Below are 22,304 nucleotides of genomic sequence, written 5' to 3'. Positions count from 1 at the left end.
CCCAGCACTTTGGGAGGCCGCAGCGGGCAGGTTGTGAGGTCAGGAGATCAAGACCATCCTGGCTAACACGGTGAAACCCCGTCTCTACTAAAAATACAAAAAATTAGCTGGGCATGGTGGCACGGGCCTGTAGTCCCAGCTCCTTGGGAGGCTGAAGCAAAAGAATCATTTGAACCTGGGAGGCCCAGGTTGCAGTGAGCTGAGATTGCACCACTGCACTCCAGCCTGAGCGACAGAGCGAGACTCTCTCTCAAAAATAAATAAATAAAAATAAATAAAATAAAATGAAGTTTAAACAATAAAATAAAATGCCCAAATCTTCCCTGAATTGCAAAAGTCACATGTGGAAAATTGGACTCCTTAAATAGTACCAAAATGTAGTAGTAGAATGCATGTAATATAATGTGGATTAAAATTAAGGAAAAGTATTTCTAACCTCTAATTAGCCATCTGTTTTCAAATATTATTTTATAAAATCTTGTATCTGGCCGGGCGCAGTGGCTCAAGCCTGTAATCCCAGCACTTTGGGAGGCCGAGGCGGGTGGATCACGAGGTCAGGAGATCGAGACTATCCTGGCTAACATGGTGAAACCCCGTCTCTACTAAAAATACAAAAAACTAGCCGGGCGTGGTGGCGGGCGCCTGTAGTCTCAGCTACTTGGGAGGCTGAGGCGGGAGAATGGCGTGAACCCGGGAGGCGGAGCTTGCAGTGAGCTGAGATCACGCCACTGCACTCCAGCCTGGGAGACACAGCGAGACCCCGTCTCAAAAAAAAAAAAATAAAAAAATAAAATAAAATAAAATAAAATAAAATAAAATCTTGTATCTAAGGAATTAACAATCTGTTGAAGTTTACTAATAGCATTTGACCTGCCTTCAAGGGAAACCCTCAGAATGTCAAACACTTTCATCTTATATATATGTACATAACTTATTGAGGTGGTTCAGTTAGAGGCCTACCTATTTACCTACTTTCCTGTCCCCTCCCCTCTAAATAAATTACCCATATAAATTAAAGAAATGCCTTAATTTCTTACTCCTTTCATGTTCAATTACGACTAAGAGAAAACAATTTAAAATATTTAAGAAAAATGATTCCTGCTATTGTCACTCATTTGCCAAGCACGAAATGTCAGCAGTAGTGTATGTGGTCCTTAAACTTCTTTAGGTCACAGGTTTCTTTGATATTCTGATGAAAACTATGGACTCTCTCCCTAGAAAAATGCATGTAGAAGTACACACAGAAAATATTCCATATAATTTCTGTTTTATATGTTCCCTGAAGCCTATGAACCTTAAGAATTGATGAAAAATTATTTATATATGTAGGCAGTGTTTATCATCATAGGCTGTGATGCTTAAACCAGTTGTCAACAATATAGAATAAATATGTAAAGCTCTTAGTAATATATTTAATTATCCTTTGTAAGGAAACTAGGACATAGGACTTCTAATTTCACTTTTCTCATTCTTGACAAGTTTGACAAGTTTATCTTCTAATAGTATATAAGTAAGTTGTCACCTGTAAGTAATAACTTACTCATATAAGACAAAAATCACTCTAGCATCTGGGTATCACAGTCATAAAATGCTAGATTTGATTAAAGCCATTTTCTCATTAATATTTCGGTCCATATGCTATTTGAAATTAAACATGTATTTCAGAGGGTATAATGAACAACTCTTAATTTTGTGAAACACAATAGAAATTAAATGGGTGCTAGTTTTGTCCCAAATGACCCAAGGAAGTAAGATTGTATATGGGAAAGGAAGTACTCAATATTTCATTTTCTAGATTTCTTACTTACTGGCCATAGAATCCTTACTTTTCTCTTATGTCACTCTTTATAAAGAACATTAACTATAAGTTTCACACACAGAAAACATGAACTGTAACAAACGCTTGAAGTTTTTAAACATATTTGGATAAAAATATTAAACTACAGTCCTCTTATAGTATACATAGTCCATTTTTGCATATATTTATGACATTTCTAATTAAGTGAGGCCTTCAGTTTTAATGCTTTTTTAAAAAAAGTATTGATTTATATTCCCCACAGACTTGTGGAAAAGAAATATTTTATATTAAGAAAATACAAGTAAATAATATTTTAAAACTTGTATAATGGAAAATGTAAATATTTCAAAGCAATTAGCCCCAAAAAGCCTTCAATGTATTAGAAAAGCATTATAATCTTTACAAAAATATAATTATGATATAGAGACAGTTATGTATGTATGTGTGTGTTTTTCAGATAGATGATCTGAAAAGAAATATAATCACATGGCTAAGCATTAAGAAATTCACATTTTTATACTGCATTCCTGTTTAAATGTGAGAAAAATCACACTATCATGAAAATAGTATGTACATTTCCCTACTCGGTTAACATACAAATAAAAACGTTTCCCTCTATTCTTAAAAAAAAAACACATTATACAATCATATATTTTGTCAATGAGATCTCATTCTGGTTTTCTGCTGCCACTAACAGTAGATATTTGACTGTCAGTCTTTTTTGGGGGATATATCATGCCTTTATATCTCTCCCCACAATGTTGTTCCAGGTATGGAATCCAGTTAGAAGCTGGTCTGCAGCAACTTACAAGGCACTGAAATGAAAAAAAAAATTATTGTCTTAGAATTTAAGTGCCATGATCTGTAAACAAGTAAATATTGAACTGTACTTTCATTTAAATTTTTTTCTTTACTAACAAAAAATAAGAATCATAGAAAGGTAAAAAGCAATCATCTAAATTCTTAATAATGCACAGTTTGCCAAGATAAAAGTATAGTCAAATGTAACTAGTTGTTAATAGAACTATATTAACTACTAAACCAAAATAACTGAGTATGTAAATGAATTCAAAACAAGGTATGTGAACCCATTAGAGTAACAGTGTGTCTAATCTGTACCTTCACTGAATTCTCAGACATTTCCATCCTGGCCTTAGGATGAGTGTGAGGTAAGGATCTAAATCTGTGTGTACCGGGGATATGTTTCAAGAACAAAGGAAAAAAGTTCCAGGATCAAACCATTGAATTGGATCCATTGTTGTATGGACTTGCTAATTTATTTAAATCTAAGACTCCTGAGCCTACGTGGTCATTGTCCTACTGAGATATCATAACAAACTTTATCCCCTTAGACCTCCATGGAAGAAAGGTGACTCAGGGTCTAGATTGAGTTCCAGATATTTACCAGGCTTATTCCAGTATAAAAACACTATTAAAATGTATATTATAACCAGATACGGTTTCAAAAGTAGTGACTATGGATATAAAGCAAACAGGTCATTTGCTTTGTGACATCTTCAGGGACAACTCAGCACAGGTATAGATGTCATAGCTGTCATATGCTAAGCACTGTAGCAAGGCCCATCTATACAGCAACAAGTAAGACCAGACTTCTCCCACAAGGAGCTTATAATCTAGTATAGAGAAACACAGCAAATATATACATAATATAATACCATGTTATACACTAGTAACAGATGGTTGTCAGGTATAGAAGTAGCGAAGAAGTAGGAGTAATTAATTGCATCTTATATGTTCTCATATTACATAGTGTGAGTAATCTTCACTTTAATCATAAGTAATTTGTATAAAATATAAAAAAATTTAATGTGCTCACTTGAAAGATGTTTTCTTTAGCCTGAATTATTTTTATGATAGCTATAATTGGAATCCAAATAATGCAGAAAATTATTATACACCAGCCTAGAGAAACTCCCCAGTCAGGGTATGGAATTGTGCCATAATCAGGTCTATGGAATTGCATTAGTTACCAGACAAATATTGCCTGTAAAAGTGAAATATGCAAAGACAAAGCTAAAGATTCAACTTTATTGCACTAATGATTAGCAATTTGATTCTGTTCTTTAGATGTGATTTATCAAAAATAATTAATATGAAAATACATTCAAGCAGTTGAGATAATCTAGTAACAAGCCAGAAGATAACTATGAAAAGAACCTAAATAAATAACTTTTTTTACATGGAATAAATTTTTCCAAAATACTGTCATATATTTATAAATCCAAATACTTGTTCAACATATATTTCAAGAAAATACTAGACCATATATCAGATATAAAGTAAAACAATATCTAAAATAGTCTGTTATTGAGCGTTTCTCTTTGATTTATAATAGTGTGATTTTATTTTATGCCATAAGTTAACCAGTATATAGATTAATACAATGAGAATGTGAAGTACATTTTAATGGGCACACTTTTCTCCTTGCTTAGGAACTGCTTCTATTCTCTCCCACTGCACAAAGCTCCCCTTTTAGCACATCAAAAACACACATGCATTTACACACCCTATTTAGCTGTCTTTGTTTTACTAAAATCAATGAGAAAACAATACATTGTAAGAATATTTTTAAGTAGATCTATCAGTTTAATTTTAAAATTGTATTAACCATTTTCATGCTCCTGATAAAGACATACTCGAGACTGGGAAGAAAAGAGGTTTAATTGAACTTAGAGTTGCATATGACTGGGGCGGCCTCAGAATCATGACAGGATGTGAAAGGCACTTCTTACATGGCAGTAGCAAGAGAAAATGAGGAACATACAAAAGCAGAAACCCCTGATAAAACCATCAGATCTAGCAGACTTATTCACTACCACAAGAACAGTATGGGGGAAACTGCATCCCTGATTCAAATGATCTCCTACCGGGTCCCTCCCACAACATGTGGGAATTATAGGCGTACGATTCAAGATGAGACTTGGGTGGGGACAAAAAGGCAAACAATATCATTCCCCCCCAGTCCCCTCCAAATCTCATGTCCTCACATTTCAGAACCAATCATGCCTCCCCAACAGTCCCCCAAAGTCTTAACTCATTTGAGCGTTAACCCAAAAGACCACAGTCCAAAGTCTCATCTGAGACAAGGCAAGTCCCTTCTGCCTCTGGGCCTGTAAAATCAAAAGCAAGCTAGTTACTTCCTAGATACAGTGGAGGTACAGTTATTGGGCAAATACAGCCATTCCAAATGGGAGAAATTGGCCAAAACAAGGGGGTTACAGGGCCCATGCAAGTCCCAAATCCAGCGGAGCAGTCAAATTCTAAAGCTCTAAAATGATCTCCTTTGACCCCATGTCTCACATCCAGGTCATGCTGATGCGAGAGATAGGTTCCCATAGTCTTGGGCAGCTCTGACCCTGTGGCTTTGTAGGGTATAGCCCCCTTCCTGGCTGCTTCCACAGGCTGGCATTGAGTGTCTGCGGCTTTTTCAGGCACACGGTGCAAGTTGTCGGTGGATCTACCATTCTGGGGTCTGGAGGACTGTGGCCCTCTTCTCACACCTCCATTAGGTAGTGCCCCAGTAGGGACTCTGTATGGGGGCTCCAACCCCATATTCCCCTACCATACTGCCCTAGCAGAGGTTCTCATGAAGGCCCCAACCTTGCAGCAAACTTTTGCCTGGGCTTGCAGGAGTTTCCGTACTTCTGAAATCTAGGTGGGGGTTCCGAAACCTCAATTCTTGACTTCTCCGTACCCACAGGCTCAACACCATATGGAAGCTGCCAAGGATTGAGGCTTGCACCCTCTGAAACCATGGGCTGAGGTGTACCTTGGCCCATTTTAGCAATGGCTGGAGCGACTGGGACACAGGACACCAAGGCCCAAGGCCGTACACAGCATGGGGACCCTGGGCCCGGCCCATGAAACCATTTGTTTTTCCCTTAGGCTTCCGGGTCTGTGATGGGAGGGGCTGCCATGAAGACTTATGACATACCCTGGAGACATTTTCCCCATTTTCTTGCAGATTAACATTTGGCTCTTTGTTACTCATGCAAATTTCTGCAGCCAGCTTGAAATGGGTTTTTATTTTCTACTGCATCGTCAGGTTTCAAATTTTCTTAACTTTTATGCTGTTTCTGTTTTAAAATGGAATGCTTTTAACAGTACCCAAATCGCCTTTTGAATGCTTTGCTGCTTAGAATTTTCTTCCACCAGATACCCTAAATCATCTCTCTCAAGTTCAAAGTTCCAAACATTTCTAGGGCAGAGGCAAAATGCTGCCAGTCTCTTTGCTAAAACATACCAAGAGCCATCTTTGCTCCAGTTCCCAACAAGTTCCTCATCAACATCTGAGACCACCTCAGCCTGGACCCTATTGTTTATATTACTCTCAACATTTTTTTTCAAAGCCATTCAACATCTCTCTAGGAGGTTTCAAACTTTCCCACATTTTCCTGGCTTCTTCTGAGCCCTCTGCCTGATACTCAGATCTAAAGTCATTTCCACATTTTCAGGTATCATTTCAGCAACGCCCCACTCTACTGATACCAATTTACTGTATTAGTCCATTTTCACGCTGAGGATAAAGACATACATGAGACTGAGATGAAAATGAGGTTTAATTGGACTTACAGTTCCACATGGCTGGGGAGAATTCAGAATCATGGCAGGAGGTGAAAGGCACTTCTTACATGGCAGTGGCAAGAGGAAATGAGGAAGATACAAAAGTGGAAACCCCGGATAAAACCATCATATCTCATGAGCCTTATCCACTACCACAAGAACAGTATGGAGGAAACCACCCCCATGATTCAAATTATCTCCTACTGGGTCCCTCCCACAACACATGGGGATTATGGGAGTACAATTCAAGATGAGATTTGGGTGGAGACAGAGCCAAACCATATCAAAAATTCAATGGCTTCATCCCATTAATTTAATTACAGAAATTTAAATGTATTTTATAAGTATTATAAATGTACCTAACTATAAGAGAATAACTGAGGGATAATGGAGTTCAATACACAATAGATGGCAATGTAAATCATTTCATATGTACTACTTTTGCATTTTCAATTAAAATCAGATGTCAAACCTATGTAATCATTGAATATTAGCTTGTTAAGAGGTCCAGCTAGACATTCTAAATTGACAAGGGGGCTTATTTTATTATGGAGACTTGTCAAATAAAAATATTTAGCAGCATATTCAAAGTCATTTAGCAAAAATATGGAGTATCCAAATATTTCAATTCAGCATGTCTACTTCTAAACTGCTCACTTTTTGAAATTGATCTCATAATGTTAAAGAAATGTAATCCTCTCTGCAAACAAATATGACACTTTAGATTTGATGCAAATCGTGGATAGAATTAATTAATAGCCTTTTCTAGGAAAACCTTTGAAGCATGAAGGCAATGAAAACCAAAACAGATCTATGAAGCTTTGACACTGCTCCACCCCACCATCATTATTTCTAGTTCATAATCATTCTCCATCCAGTGTAGTGTTTATTTTGGTGCTCAGCCATCTACTGTCCTAAAATATTATTTGAAGATTTTAAGTCTATATGTTATGTCTCTCAAGTAAGACAACTTTTGCTTTACCTCAGCTCCTAAATAGTATTAATTGTTGAATTTATTAACATAAACCATTGCCCCTATTGACACAGGTCAGTTTCTTTATTTTCAGATGCCAAATACCTGCCTCGTTAAGAGATAAAATGTGAATTAAAATATGACTGGTGTTTTTCAGCAGTTAGTATATTGAAAGTGAATTCCTTGAAGGCAGGATGTGGGCCTTATGTATCTCTGTGTTTTCCGTGCCTGGCAGAATGGTTAGGAACATTATTCTCTAGGGAATGAGAAAATTCATGATTTATTTTCATTTATTCTATTGATAAATTTTAAATTATTGATAACTTTTAAGTCTGTATGAACCTGTTTATGTTCTCAAATGGTAAATGTTTAAATTGATGGTCTCAAAATAATACTGCAAAGGCATTTTAATTGAAGCAACTTAGAAGCACCATCCATAAATACTGCAAAACTTGAAAATCATTCACTTATAAAATTACTTTGCCTTTTGTCTTCAATGTGAATTACTAAGTTTATCTTAGAATGTATATATTATTGATACCAATGTCATGGTATATTATTACTTATAATCAAAAGGATAGGAGTAATGACAAACCAGCAAGCTCTCCACCATAGCCAAAATATCCACCTCTTTGCTCCAATCATCATTTCTATATCCTCAATGAATCTGTTCCCTCCTAAACAAGACAAAGAGTACATTGAATGTTTGCTGATATTTTCTTCCAATAACCATTGTGGCATCAATTATCTTTCTGCATCTAAACATTTTTCTGTAGTACAACAATGAAGCATACACCTGTAACTACATTTTCTTCATATTTTGTCCAGTATATTGTACTTTACTATTATAATGGTATAAAGATTAATAGTATAATTAGGTCAACATAATGAAAATGAGTCAAACTAAACTATTTTAATAAAACTTGAAAATAATTTTATAGTTACTATTTACCATAAATCCAGATGATTCCAGCTAGTTCCAGTATAGCTACAATTAAAATGCCCCATCCAGCACAGAAGTGGTCAATCAGATGAATCCAGTAAATTCCAGCCTACCAAAAAAATATTGATTACTTCTAAGTATATTTTAATTGTTTTTATGATTGCTGAGGTATTCCAATTGAATCTATTAATTTAATCTTGACATATGCTCCTTAGTTTCACTTCTGCTAAAATGTGTAAAGGAATGTTTCAGATGTAAACCCAAATGTGGCTTTAAATATCTCAAAAATCTTTCAATCTATACGGAGTCACTGGAAAAAAAAAACAAGCACTTCGAATAGTTGATTATCAGAATGGTATGCAATGTCTGTGTGTTCTGTAGTGGTTGCCAAGAAATGTAGTATCTGTATCTGTAGTGTTTAAAGTCTGCAATCTTATTGCAACTGAGGTAACTGTCCATTATTTGGCCTCCTCATCTGCAAAATAGATTTATGGAAAGTAATAATGGAGAAAAATGGATTAAAACTCAGAAAACCTTGATCCAAGTCAGACCTGGACTTGTCACTAAGCAACCTCTTAAGACTTCATTCCTTTCATTAGTTTATAAAGTATGTTCCAACTAATAATTTGTCTATGAAAAAAATGCTGTAGTATACCTGAGTCACACCGACAAGACTAAGGAGCAACAAAACCAAGCAGCAGCCCAGAATTACGGAAACCATCATTTTCTTCATCACTTTGGGAAATAAATCTTGAATTGTTGTTATGATCATTTCTTCAGAGGGGGATAAATGACATGTTATATATCAACTTATTTGCCAATGCTGTTAGTCACAGAATTCCACGTCTATTAATCAAATTTACAAATAGATGTTGAGTAGAGACTCTGAGCCCTGCTTCTTGCTTTTAAAAACCCATAGGGTCATTTCTTTTGGCAGTCATCACTTGGTTCTGCTGGATACCGAATGCAGTTCTATTTGTTGTTTTCAGTCTGTTTTATATGATTTTTCATTGATAGCAATTGTAAGGTAACAGTCCTCTGTGAGCTGAAATCATCTAAAAGGAAGAATTCTAATAGGACTTTTAAATAAGGTAAATATTTGAATCAGTGGTGTGAAAACGGCAGAAAGGATTCTAGGTTTAGAAATCAATGTGTCCATGAAATAGGTAACTGGCCAAGAGTAGAAAGATGTGTGAATGAAAATATCAGAAAAGATGTTTGAGATTTTCGAGAACTTTAAAAGTCAACAAGAAAACTCTGGATTTTATCCTATAAACAGAGTAAACTATGAAACTGTTTTATATGAGTGGTAGGATGAAAATTTTTTTCAGAATTTCCCTAGTCTATAACCTAGGTAAATCCCTATATGTGCATAGAACTATGTGCAAGTATGATCATTGCAGCAGTGTGTGTAATTTTTTTAATTAAATTATTCAAATGCCCAATATTATGGTAACAAAGTGATTGTGATTTAATTAGATCTATATACCTATGTATCAACTGAATTCATAATTAATGCAAAAAAACTTTCAGAGTAATATGTATGCTATGAAACTTCACATTTATGTGAAAATTTAAAAATGTATATGTTATTTTTGAATACATATAAAATGTATATAAACATGGACAGAATAACATACACAATCCATGGTAACAATTGTCTCTAGAGAAAAATATGAATTGTATCAGGGAGAGAAAGACAGGGGACTTCAAATTCACCTGCAACAGTTTATTTTTAAAATAGCTGAAAGAAGTATGATAAAATATTAATGTGTATTCCTTTTGAGTATCAAGTATTTTTCTGTATTTAAATTTAAGTTAAAACAGCTTTCAGAAAGGTCATTCTGAAATTAACAGCTAGGGGGCAATATGGGTAATAAAAGCATGTTGTCAATTAGAGAAAACACAAATGAAATATATGAGTAATATGTTAACGCTGGAAATATTACTTACCAATGGAAGCAAGCTGAGAATCGAGACCCAAATTTAAAAGCTTGCAAAAAATAATATGATCTAAAATGGACTGCCTGGTAGTTGCACTAGAGCTTCTGGATAGGCAATGAATGCCAAATCAAAACATACAAAAATGTATGATATTTTAAATTAGTTACCAATATTTAAACATTTAAAAAATAAGGTATTAGAAAAATCTCATCTTATTTGGCAACACAATCTATGACGTAAATTCTTTACCAACTATTTCACTTTATAAAAACATTGGATTTGGTTGTTTTGTTTGTTAAAGTTAGGGAGTTCACTAAGTTTTCTTTAAAGCTGGACACTCAAAGTCACTTGACTCTCTTACCTTTACAGTGTTCATGTATTTTAAATATTCAGTCTCACTACTGTAATTTTACGTAAGGAATTTGTATATTGTCTTTCTCTTCCTGATACAATTCACATTTTTCTCTAGAGGCAATTGTTACCATGGATTACATATGTTATTCTGTCCATGTTTATATACATTTTATATGTATTCATAAATGTATGGGAAGTGCTTAACATGATGTCTGAACCTTGTAGTTGTACAGTAAGTGGTTCAAACAAAATCTGGGAAAACATTCTATTTTCTTAAGTAATGTTTTCCTAATATACTCTTGTTTACACGGATAATCTAAGAATTATTATGTTATTAAAGCAACCAAATTATATAAGACTGTGATGGGTGATACTGAGTGTCAACTTGACTGGATTGAAGGATGCAAAGTATTGATACTAGGTGTGTCTGTGAGGGTGTTGACAAAGGAGATTAACATTTGAGTCAGTGGGCTGGGGAAGACAGACCTACCCTTAATCTGGTAGGCACAATCTAAACAGCTGCCACAGAATGTAAAGCAGACAGAAAAACGTGAAAAGGCGAGACTGGCCTAGCCTCCCAGCCTACATCTTTCCCCCATGCTGGATGCTTTCTGCCCTCGAACATTGGACTCCAAGTTTTTCAGTTTTGAGACTCAGACTGACTCTCCTTGCTCCTCAAGCTTGCAGACAGCTTATTGTGAGACCTTGTGATCATGTAAATTAACATTTAATAAACTCCCCTTTATATATATATTTATACATATCTATATATTCATACATATATATTTATACATATATATACACACATATCCTATTACTTCTGTCCCTCTGGAGAACCCTAGTACAAAAAGAAAGTGAGAAAGAAAACACAATACTCTAAATTATGACTGTTTTAAGTAAATTTCTATAAACTATATTAGAGTTTCATAAGTGAGATACATTGAATTAATCAGAGTTGATAATATATGGCATTATATACCTGATTTTCCAACTTGAGAAAATTCCTTTCCAGATATATGAGCCATTTGGCCCAATATAGAAAAAATAGCAAATCCAGCAAGCACACTAGTGAGACAGTTTGTCAAAAAAACTACAATGGCATCAAAGAAGCAGTTGTTTTTGAACTTATTGTCATATAATAGAGCAACTAAGTCACCCCAAGCCACTGAAAGGGAGTAAAATATCTACCCAAATCTATAAGAGAAAATAATTTAATATTTTAAAACATATACACAATATCTTATTTGCATAAGTATCTCACATATGCAAATTAATATATTATAACTAACAGTGAAATGAACACCCAAATGCCCACTACTCAGCTTAAGAAACAAAATATTACTGTCCTTTCCTGATTACATCACCCTACCACCCTCCAGTGGTAATTGCTATCCTGACTTTTGTGTTGATCATTTCTTTGTTTTTTTTTATACTTAGGTTTGAATGTTTTGGAATTTATAGAAAAGTTATCTTAATGCGTGTAAACATATACAACGTGCACTTTTCTATTTGGTATTGTGAGATTTATCCATCAGAAAATTGAACTATATAAAATGTCCATTTTATGATTCTAAAATGAAAGAATGTAAGCAAATTCATTTGTTTATATTAAATACACCTAGTTCTTTTAATCATTCTTTATTGCCAAACTGCATATGTCACGATTTATCCTTTCTCCTGTTGATGGACATTTAGGTCATTCACCATGTTGCTGTTATAGAGCTGTAAACATTCTTTTATATTCCCCATATGTAGGTGTGGAACTGTGATGTTTAAAAGTATACATATTCCCCCCTTTTACTAAATCTTGCCAAATTGTTCTTTAAAGTGGATATACCATTTTGCACTCCCACTAGCTGGGTGTGAGGGTTCCCATTCCACCACATACTTGCCAACACTTCATTTTCCATAAGATTTTTTTTTTCTGTGAAATTCCTGTTCATGTCTTTTGCCAGTTTTTGATTTGGCCTGTGTTACTTGGTTTCTAATAAGTATTGAGTTCATTTGGATTCTAATTCTTTGTCTATTATATATGTTGATTTTTTTCCTCCCAATTTGTGGCTTACATTTTCTACCTTTTAACATTGTGTCCTTTGATTAACCACAGTTGTTGGGGGTTTACTGAAAATGAAGGTATCCATCTTTGATTATATGTTTTGCCCTTGACCTCTGTTACTTTTAAAAACTGCTTAGCCCAAGGTTATAAAGTTACTATTCTATATTTTCTTCTAAAGAAATGAAAGTTTTGCCTATATTGTTAAATTTTCAATTCACCTAATATTGACATTGTGCATATCAGTATATGTGATATGTGAATGATATGTGAAATTTCCAACTGATGTTGTTTCCTAAATGGGATATCAATTGTTCAAGGATAATTGATATTATCGATTAAATCAATTAGATATCAATTCTATCAATTGAATGATTATCCCTTTTCCTATTGATCTGCATTGCCATCTCTGCCTCATACCAAGTTCCATTTGTTTTTTAATCTATTTCTGAGATTACGATCCTGTTCTGCTGGCCTATATGTCTATACCTATGCTAACACTTCACTATTTTAATTAGTACAGTATTATAAATATTGTTTCATATCTGGTAGGACAAGTCCTTTTCACATCAGATACACCTTGGGGTTTTGGCCTTTTTCTTTTTCGAATAAAATTTACAATCAGTTTTCAAGTTCCATAGGAAACTGTTTTGGGATAGATCAAGGCTATTTTATTTATATTTAAGAAAATCATATTAGAAATAAAATGCCCTGTTTTTTCTTAGGCTCTTGTCCATATTAAGAGATAAGCAGCATGCTCAGGTTGGTCTCTGAGCTTCTTTTGCTTGATACATTATGTGTGCCTGTGTGACAGGGGAGCTGGAAGTGAGTGTGGCAGTTCTATGTTGTGTAAGAATGCTACTGCATACCATGATGTGTACCTAGGTTGCAAACAAAAGTGAAAAGAAATTCCAAACTTAATTTTAATCTCCATATCTATGAATCTCATATCCATATACAATATTATTACATTAGAGATTAGGAAATCCTAATTCAAATTGCAATAATTGGCTGTACACTTTTAGCTCAATTTGAATCTATCTTGGTTTTAGTTTCATCACTGTAATGAGGTAGTTAGAAAAGTAATTTCTGCATTCCTGAAGACTTCTCTATCTATAAATTTGTATGGTTCTCTACTCTCCTGGAGATCTCAATGGATTTCAGATATTCAAAGAAAAGGAAAGACACCTGATTATAATTCTCTGTTTAGAATATTGATTGTGAGGAATAAAAAAAAAAATCTAAGAAAAACAATTCTTATTGCCAACAAACCCAAAAAAGGAGTTGGGTTGTGTTGTGTTGGAGAGCAGAGGGTGAGAATATTAAATTGTATGTTTCACAAGGAGCTTTAGGTTTCACTCTAATTTTTTTAAGGTATTAGAGATACTGAAACACAGGCCTATAAAAAAGCATCATATAAATTTTTCAGAGTGGTTTCCAGGAAGTACAAAACCCGGATATCTTGGGCTTTTAAAATCCACCCAAAGAATATCAAAGGTGCTTTTCAACTATGCTCAAATCGTGAGTTTTAAAGAAAATGGTGAATCTACTTCTTAGGGAAAATGTTGCAACTATAACAAGGTAGTATAATGTAACAGAAATAATTGAAATAATCATATATTAGCTCATATTTATTAAAAAGTTTACTATTTCCAAGTGCATTAGCGTATTTTATCTTCTTCAGTAACCTAACACAGAGAAGGTGATGAATCCCAACTTTCGTTTTATTTCTTACTCACCATCCAAAATGGTCTTCAAATGGGGAAGAGATTAACCAACAGGGATAAAAAGAGTAAGGCCCAAGATAAATGAAGAAACAAATTAAGATGGCCTGTGGACACATCAAAGTATATTAAGCTCCAAGACTATAATCATAAAATTCCATATATCTAAAATGATTTAAAGCTATGTGATTAATCATTGAGTGAAAATTATTGAGCACGAAAATGTAACCAAAGACCAATGATTGACATTTCAATTTTCAGAAAGGTAATTGTAAACAAATGACAGATTTCCACAACTAATATCTCATACACTTGGCACTGCTTACCAAAAAATTTACAAGAAATAATTACATATCCTCTTGTAAGTATTTAGAAAAGAAAACAGCAATGGCTGGAAATTGGCATGAGTTCCATGAAGAATACTATAGCAAACAAAACTAATATCCATTTTGAATAGTACTACTAGTATGGCAGATACTATTAACATAGTGTCTCTTGATTTCAACGTAAGATTATAGGTTTTTACTTGAACAGAACTTAATGTGTGCTAAGAATGTGATGTGACTAATAAAAAAGTGAAAGCATTCTAGGCCATACTGATAGAAGCATACTATCTGTAGTACACTTACTGTTAATACTCTCTGCAGTAAAATTGTAAATGATTTTACATACCAGTGATACACTCAGCCATTATCTAAAGGTAAAGTTAAAAGAGTGTTACCTAATTCTTATTCATAGCATATGTTAGACTTTTGGTATAAGTAACAATTTTGGTTATGGAATGCTTAATCCATGTCATATTTATGTTTTAACTTCACAATTCACTAGGCAAAACTTGACAATATTTTGGGGATATTAAATTTTGAAGAAAATTAAAATGTATGTTAGACTATTAAACTTTCAACAGTAGTCTCTAAAGCTACTATGAGTTTATCCAATAAAACACATAGTCCTAGTCATCAACTTGCAGATATTTATGAATGCAATATTATTTTTCAGATTAATAAACCCAAAATTTTGTTGGTCAAATAGAATCTGTTTAAATGAATAAAAATGACTTTTAAAATCCTATTTCTGAAAATTATCTCACCATCAACAAAAGAGAATTAATGGCATGTTAAATATTAGCTAAATCAGACATCCTAGTGGATAGAAACTAATAAATTTAGCTGTATGTCTTTTGCAAGCTACTACATTATGATATTCATATGGAACCAAAGATTTTTGGCATTTGCTTTTAAGATTTACCTCCTCAGATAGTTGGAAATCCGAAATGAGACTCACCTCAGCTTCCCTAAGTTCTGTAAAGTTTGACCGTGCTCCAATATAGTATGAAATGCCTATTGAAGCACCCTCCAGAGTTGCACGTCATACTAACAAGATGAGTAGGACCACATAAGGGAAAAGAGCTGTAAACATAACACCCATCAAAAAAATTAACCAAAAATTGATGTTATTTTTTAAATCATGATATATAATTGTACACAAGTAAAATTATTAGCAAGTTGAGATTATTTAAATAAAGTACTGGAATTTCATAGAGTCTGATGATATAGCAAAGTTAGCATAATTTCTTATTTGTGTTCTCACAACTCAAATGATCCATTTAAAAAACACTTTGATGTATTAATTAGCATTTCCTAGGTTTAGGTTGTAAATAAATAATACATCAGCAGTGATAACTTGGGATCTAAATTGAATGCCTTCCTAAAAATATCCTTATACGTTTCTGAGGAGACTGAATGTCTTCTGTCAGTAAATTACTGCATTGAGGTGAGGCGGGAAATGATTTTAAACCCTGCAGTGGTTAGTATATATTCAGCTTTCAAGACGAAGGAAAATATTTTCTAGTAGATATCCAAATCCCAGAAAAGCATATTGAAGTGAATAGTGGACACTTGTTACTGTTATTGCAGCTACCATTAAGAAAGTTTGATAGCATACATACAAGTGCACTGCTTCTGTACTAGATAACACATGGTTCCAGATGAGCAGATTGCCTTTGAGACCAGCTTTGCCTTAATGTGGATGATTTCCTTGATCCATATGTTTTATAATACAACCAAGGAGATGATTTAAACAAGTCATTCAGAGACCAATAAAAATTAATTGCCTGGGTAAATGGCCTTTAATGGACACTTTCAATATTAACATCAAAAGGAAACCAAGGGGTTAAAAAATGTGCAACTAAAACATTTTAGGAAGTTTTCACTGGATTTGTGATATTCACAGTATTTTTGTGATGTAACAGCATGTCTCATTACAACTTAACATTAATTGAATGTGCTGGATATTGTACTGAGAATACAAAGATAAGATCTCCAGTTATTCCTGTCCTCCACCTTATGGAAATTTCCACTGACTAGTTAAAAACACATAGACTTTTTTTTTCTGGGTATTGTGCAACTATTCACGGAGAAAATTTCATCTTGTTCTCTTAAATCACCATTATTCTCCCTGAAAGTTTATAAAAGTAGACAATTAAGTGAGAAAATATAACAGAATTTTTTTCAAAAGAGGCCATTTCCCTGAGAGAAAATGTTCTGTGTACATTTTGGCAATATTTAAGAGAATAAATACATAGTGTGTATACACACACACACTCACGCACACACACACACATTTCTCTCTCTCTCTCCAACTAGGGGATTCCTGATACTATTACTCTATAGAACAAGGATCTAGATTTTCCAAACCAAACATTGCAATATATGATTCCATTCAAAATGCTTCTTTATATGGTAGGAGAGGAAATTTTATAATATACTCTCAAGCCTCAGAATGCTGTATCAGCTAAAAGGGTCCAATTTTTGAGTAATTGTGCAACTCTAGTAGTAGTTATTATTTTGTTTGTTTGTTTTGTATTTAGCAAGACAGATCCGGGCTGGGCGCAGTGGCTCATGCCTGTAATCCCAGCACTTGGGGAGGCCAAGGCAGGCAGATCACCTGAGGTCGAGAGTTTGAGACCAGCCTGACCAACATGGAGAAACCCTGTCACTACTAAAAATGCAAAATTAGCCTGGCGTGGTGGTGCATGCCTGTAATCCCAGCAACTTGGGAGGCTGAGGCTGGAGAATTGCTTGAACCTGAGAGGCAGATGTTGCAGTGAGCCGAGATCGCGCCATTGCACTCCAGCCTGGGCAACAAGAGTGAAACTCTGTCTCAAAACAACAACAACAACAACAACAACCCCCCCCCAAAAAAAAAACCAAAAAAACCCACAAAGATCCTATATATTTACTTACAGCTTAAGATGACTGCTTAGAAAGTTTTTCATATATTTGAATCCTTCCATTATAGAAAGAAAAATGCTTTTGATAATGCTTGACAATGAACTACAATGAAATTGGAAAGCTGCTATATCACTATCTAATATGTTTTTCAAATTACCTTGGCAAGGGAATTGATTCCTTTAAATAGTGCTGCTCCAATATGAGCCGAGTCAGAAGACAACAAAGTGCTAAATACCACCCAGTTACTGCAGTCTTACCCATTCCACTTGTCCCTTGGAGCACCACTTTACTGAAACACATAAGCCGTTTTCTGATCACAGAATCACTTGTGTTATAGAAAATACATTGCATTTTGTAATATAATTTATCCGGGGGAAGCTTCATGAATATTGTGTCTTATTAATATATCAATCTCCTGTGAGCCTTTATTAATAGATACTACCAATATGAAGGGGCAAGGACATTTCATTAAAAGGCCTGGCTCTGAACTTTGGAAAGTTTAGATCACTCTGAACTTCAGAGTAAACAAAACTTCAGCCAATCCGAATTTTCAAAACCCTAGTATTCTCTATTTTGATTAGTGGGTGTGCAGTTAGATGTAAATTCTCTGATTTTATACAACTTTTTTTTTCCAATTTCTGTTTCTCCACTGATTCCTTTATTTTTACATTTTTGTAGCTGACTATAACCTCCTATCTTGGAATTGCTGTAGTTCTTTGCTATGTCAGTCCCAGAATGATCAAACTTACTGAACATGTACATATTCCCCATTTACTCCTGTCTAATCCTTCTATAAATTATGATATTATTTACATACTATACAATTCATCATTTTAAAGTGTACAATTTAGTGGTTTTTAGCATGTTCATAACCATGACCACTTTCAAATCTCAGAATGTTTTTACCACCCCAAAAAGTAACCGTATACCCAGTAACAGTCACTACTCAATCTTCCTTTTTTTAGCCCTGGTAACCACAAATCCACTTTCTGTCTCTGTTAAATTTGCCTGTTCTGGAAATGCCATAAAAAAGTAATTGGAAGGGGAACATCACACACCAGGGCCTGTTGTGGGGTAGGGGGAGGGAGGAGGAATAGCATCAAGAGATATACCTAATGTAAATGACTAGTTAATGGGTGCAGCACACCAACATGGCACATGTATACATATGTAACAAACCTGCACATTGTGCACATGTACCCTAGAACTTAAAGTATAATTTAAAAAGAAGTAAAAGGTAGATGTAAGAAAATAATAATTAAAACCATATTTTTCAACGATGACATGATTGTATAGAAAATCCTATGGGAATGTTAAAAAAAAAAACCTTATTAGAACTAATAAATGAGTTGAGCAAGGTCTCAAGATAGAAAGTCAAAATGCAAAACTCAATTGTATATCTATATAGTACAAACTATGTATACTATGTATAAATAATTGGGGATTGAAATCTACAATAAAAATTTAAGACTATGAAAAAAGTAATTGTACAACATTTGGCTTTTTATCTTTGGCTTCTTTCACAAGGCATAATGTTTTAAAGGTTCATCTATGTTTTAGCACAAATCAGTACTTCATTCCTTTTTAGGGCTGAATATTTAATGGTATAGATATATCATATTTTATACATTTATCAGCTGATGACATTTGGCTTGGTTCTACCTTGGCTATTATGAATAATGCTGCTATGGATATTTGTGTACAATTTTTTGTGTAGACTTATGTTTTCAATTATCTTGGGTATATACCTAGGAGAGACATTGCTGGGTCACATGGTAACTCTGTTTAAAATTTGAGGAACTGCCAGACTCTTTTTCAAAGTGTCTACACCTTTTTACATTTAAACAATAAATTTACAATTAATTCAAATTTACGTTTAAATTTACATTTACACAAGAAATGTAAAAAGGTGTCAACACTTTGAAAAAGAGTCTGGCAGTTCTTCAAGTTTTAAACAAAGTTACCATGTTACCAGCAATTTCTCTCCTAGGTATATACCCAAGATAATTTAAATTGTAAGTCTATCATCAGAGTGAACGGGCAACCTACAGAATGGGAGAAAATTTTTGCAATCTATCCATCTGACAAATAATTAATATCCAGAATCTACAAGGTATTTAAACAAATTTACAAGAAATTAACAAACAACACCATCAAAAAGTGGGCAAAGGATATGAACAGACACTTCTCAAAAGAAGACGTTTATGCAGCCAACAAACATATGAAAAGAAGCTCATCATCACTGGTCATTAGAGAATAGCAAATCAAAACCACAGTGAGATACCATCTCATGCCAGTTAGAATGGCCATCATTAAAAAGTCAGGAAACAACAGATGCTGGAGAGGATGTGGAGAAATAGGAAGGAGAAATAGAAACGCTTTTTCACTGTTGGTGGGAGTGTAAATTAGTTCAACCATTGTGGAAGACAGTGTGGCGATTCCTCAAGGATCTGCAACCAGAAATACTGTTTGACCCAGCAATCCCATTATTGGGTATATACCCAAAGGATTATAAATCATTCTACTATAAAGACACATGCACACATATGTTTATTGCAGCACCGTTCACAATAGTAAAGACTTGAAACCAACCCAAATGCCTATCAATGATAGCATGGATAAAGAAAATGTGGCAAATATACACCATGGAATACTATGCAGCCATAAAAAGGATGAGTTCATGTCTTTTGCAGGGGCATGGATGAAGCTAGAAACTATCGTTCTCAGCAAACTAACACAGGAACAGAAAACCAAACACTGCATGTTCTCATTCATAAGTGGGAGTTGAACAATGAGAACACATGTACACAGGGAGGGAAACATCACACACCAGGGCCTGTTCAGGGGTGGGGGGCCAGGGGAGGGATAGCATTAGGAGAAATACCTAATGTAGATGATGGGTTGATAGGTACAGCAAACCAGCATGGCACATGTATTCCTATGTAACAAACCTGCATGTTCTGCACATGTTTCCCATAGCTTAAAGTATAATAATAAAATAAAATAAAAAGTATGGGGTTTCAATTTATCCACATCCTTGCCAACATTTGTTATTGTCTGGTTTTTTTGACAGACAAGCCTAGTGGGTGTGAAGTGGTGTCCCATCATGGGCTTGATTTGCATTGATGACTAATGATGAGTATTTTTTCATGTGTATATTGGCCATTGTGGATCTGCTTTGGAGAAATGTCTTTTTTTTTAACTTTTATTTTAAGTTCAAGGGTACAAATGCAGATTTGTTACATAGGTAAACTTCTGTCATTGGAGTATAAATTATTTCTTTATGCAGGTATTAATCCTGGTACCTGTTAGTTATTTTTTCTGATTCACTCCTTCCTCCCTCCCAATGTGTATTTTTCACCTCTATGTGTCCATGTGTTCTCACAGTTTAACTCCCACTTACAAGTAAGAACATGCAGTATTTGGTTTTCTGTTCCTCTGTAAGTTTGCTAAGGATAATGGCCTCCAGATCAATCCACGTCCCTGCAAATGACATGGTTTTGTTCCTTTTTATGGCTGCATAGTATTCCATGGTGTATATGTACTACATTTTCTTTATCCAGTCTATCATTGATGGGCAATTAGGTTGGTTCCATGTCTTTGCTATTATGAATAGTGCTGCAATGAACATACAAATCCATATGTCTTTATAAAAGAATGATTTATATTTCGTTGGGTATATACACAGTAATAGGATTGTTGGATCAAATGGTAGTTTTCTCTTTAGGTCTTTGGGGAATCACCACCCTGTCTCCCACAATGGCTGTTCGAATGTACAATCCCACCAACATTATATAAGCATTCCTTTTCCTCCACAACCTTGCCAGAGACAGTTATTTTTTGACTTTGTACTAATAGCCATTCTGACTGGTGTGAGATTATATTTCATTGTGGTTTTGATTTGCATTTCTCGAGTGATTAGTGACGAGCTTTTTTTCATACGATTCTTAGCCTCATGTATGTCTTCTTTTGAGCAGTGTCTGTTCATGTCCTTTGCCCACTTTTTAATGTTGTTTTTCTTGTAAATTTGTTGAAGTTTCTTACAGATGCTGGATGTCAGACCTTTGTCAGATGCATAGTTTGAAAAAATGTTTCCCCATTCTGTAGGTTGTCTGTTTGCCCTGTTGATGGTTTCTTTTGCACTGCAGAAGCTCATTAGTTTAATTAGATCTTGTTTGTCATTTTTGCATTTGTCGCAATTGCTTTTGGTATCTTCATCATGAAATCTTTGCCTGTGCCTATGTCCTAAATGGTATTGCCTAGGTTGTTTCACAGGGCTTTTATAATTTTAGGTTTTACATTTTAGTTTTTTGGTGTTTGCTTGAGACAGAGTCTCACTCTGTAGCCCAGGCTGGAGTGCAGTGGCGTGATCTCGGCTCACTGCAAGCTCCGCCTCCCGGGTTCACATCATTCTCCTGTCTCAGCCTCCCAAGTAGCTGGGACTACAGGAGCGTGTCACCACGCCCGGCTGATTGTTTGTATTTTTTGTAGAAACAGAGTTTCACCATGTTAGCCAGGATGGTCTCAATGTCCTGACCTCATGATCTGCCTGCCTTGGTCTCTCAATGTGTACATTTAAGTTTTTAATTCATCTTGAGAAACTGGACCCCTTCCTTATACCATGTACAAAAATTAACTCAAGAAATATCTTTTTAAATTCTGTGCCCATTTTTAAATTGGGTCCATTGTCTTTTTCAT

General features: G+C 34.7%; 1 pseudogene; it reads right to left on the bottom strand.

Annotated features, from left to right (window-relative positions):
* Positions 1-2,466: 2,466 nt before the first annotated feature.
* The window catches only part of LOC100429100 (sodium- and chloride-dependent neutral and basic amino acid transporter B(0+)-like), an 84,233-nt pseudogene continuing 64,395 nt past the window's right edge, over positions 2,467-22,304 (bottom strand).

This window comes from Macaca mulatta, chromosome X (genome assembly GCF_049350105.2).
Source record: "Macaca mulatta isolate MMU2019108-1 chromosome X, T2T-MMU8v2.0, whole genome shotgun sequence".
NCBI lineage: Eukaryota > Metazoa > Chordata > Mammalia > Primates > Cercopithecidae > Macaca > Macaca mulatta.
The sequence above is the reverse complement of the archived record's forward strand: the minus strand, read 5'-3'. Positions and strand labels throughout refer to the sequence as shown.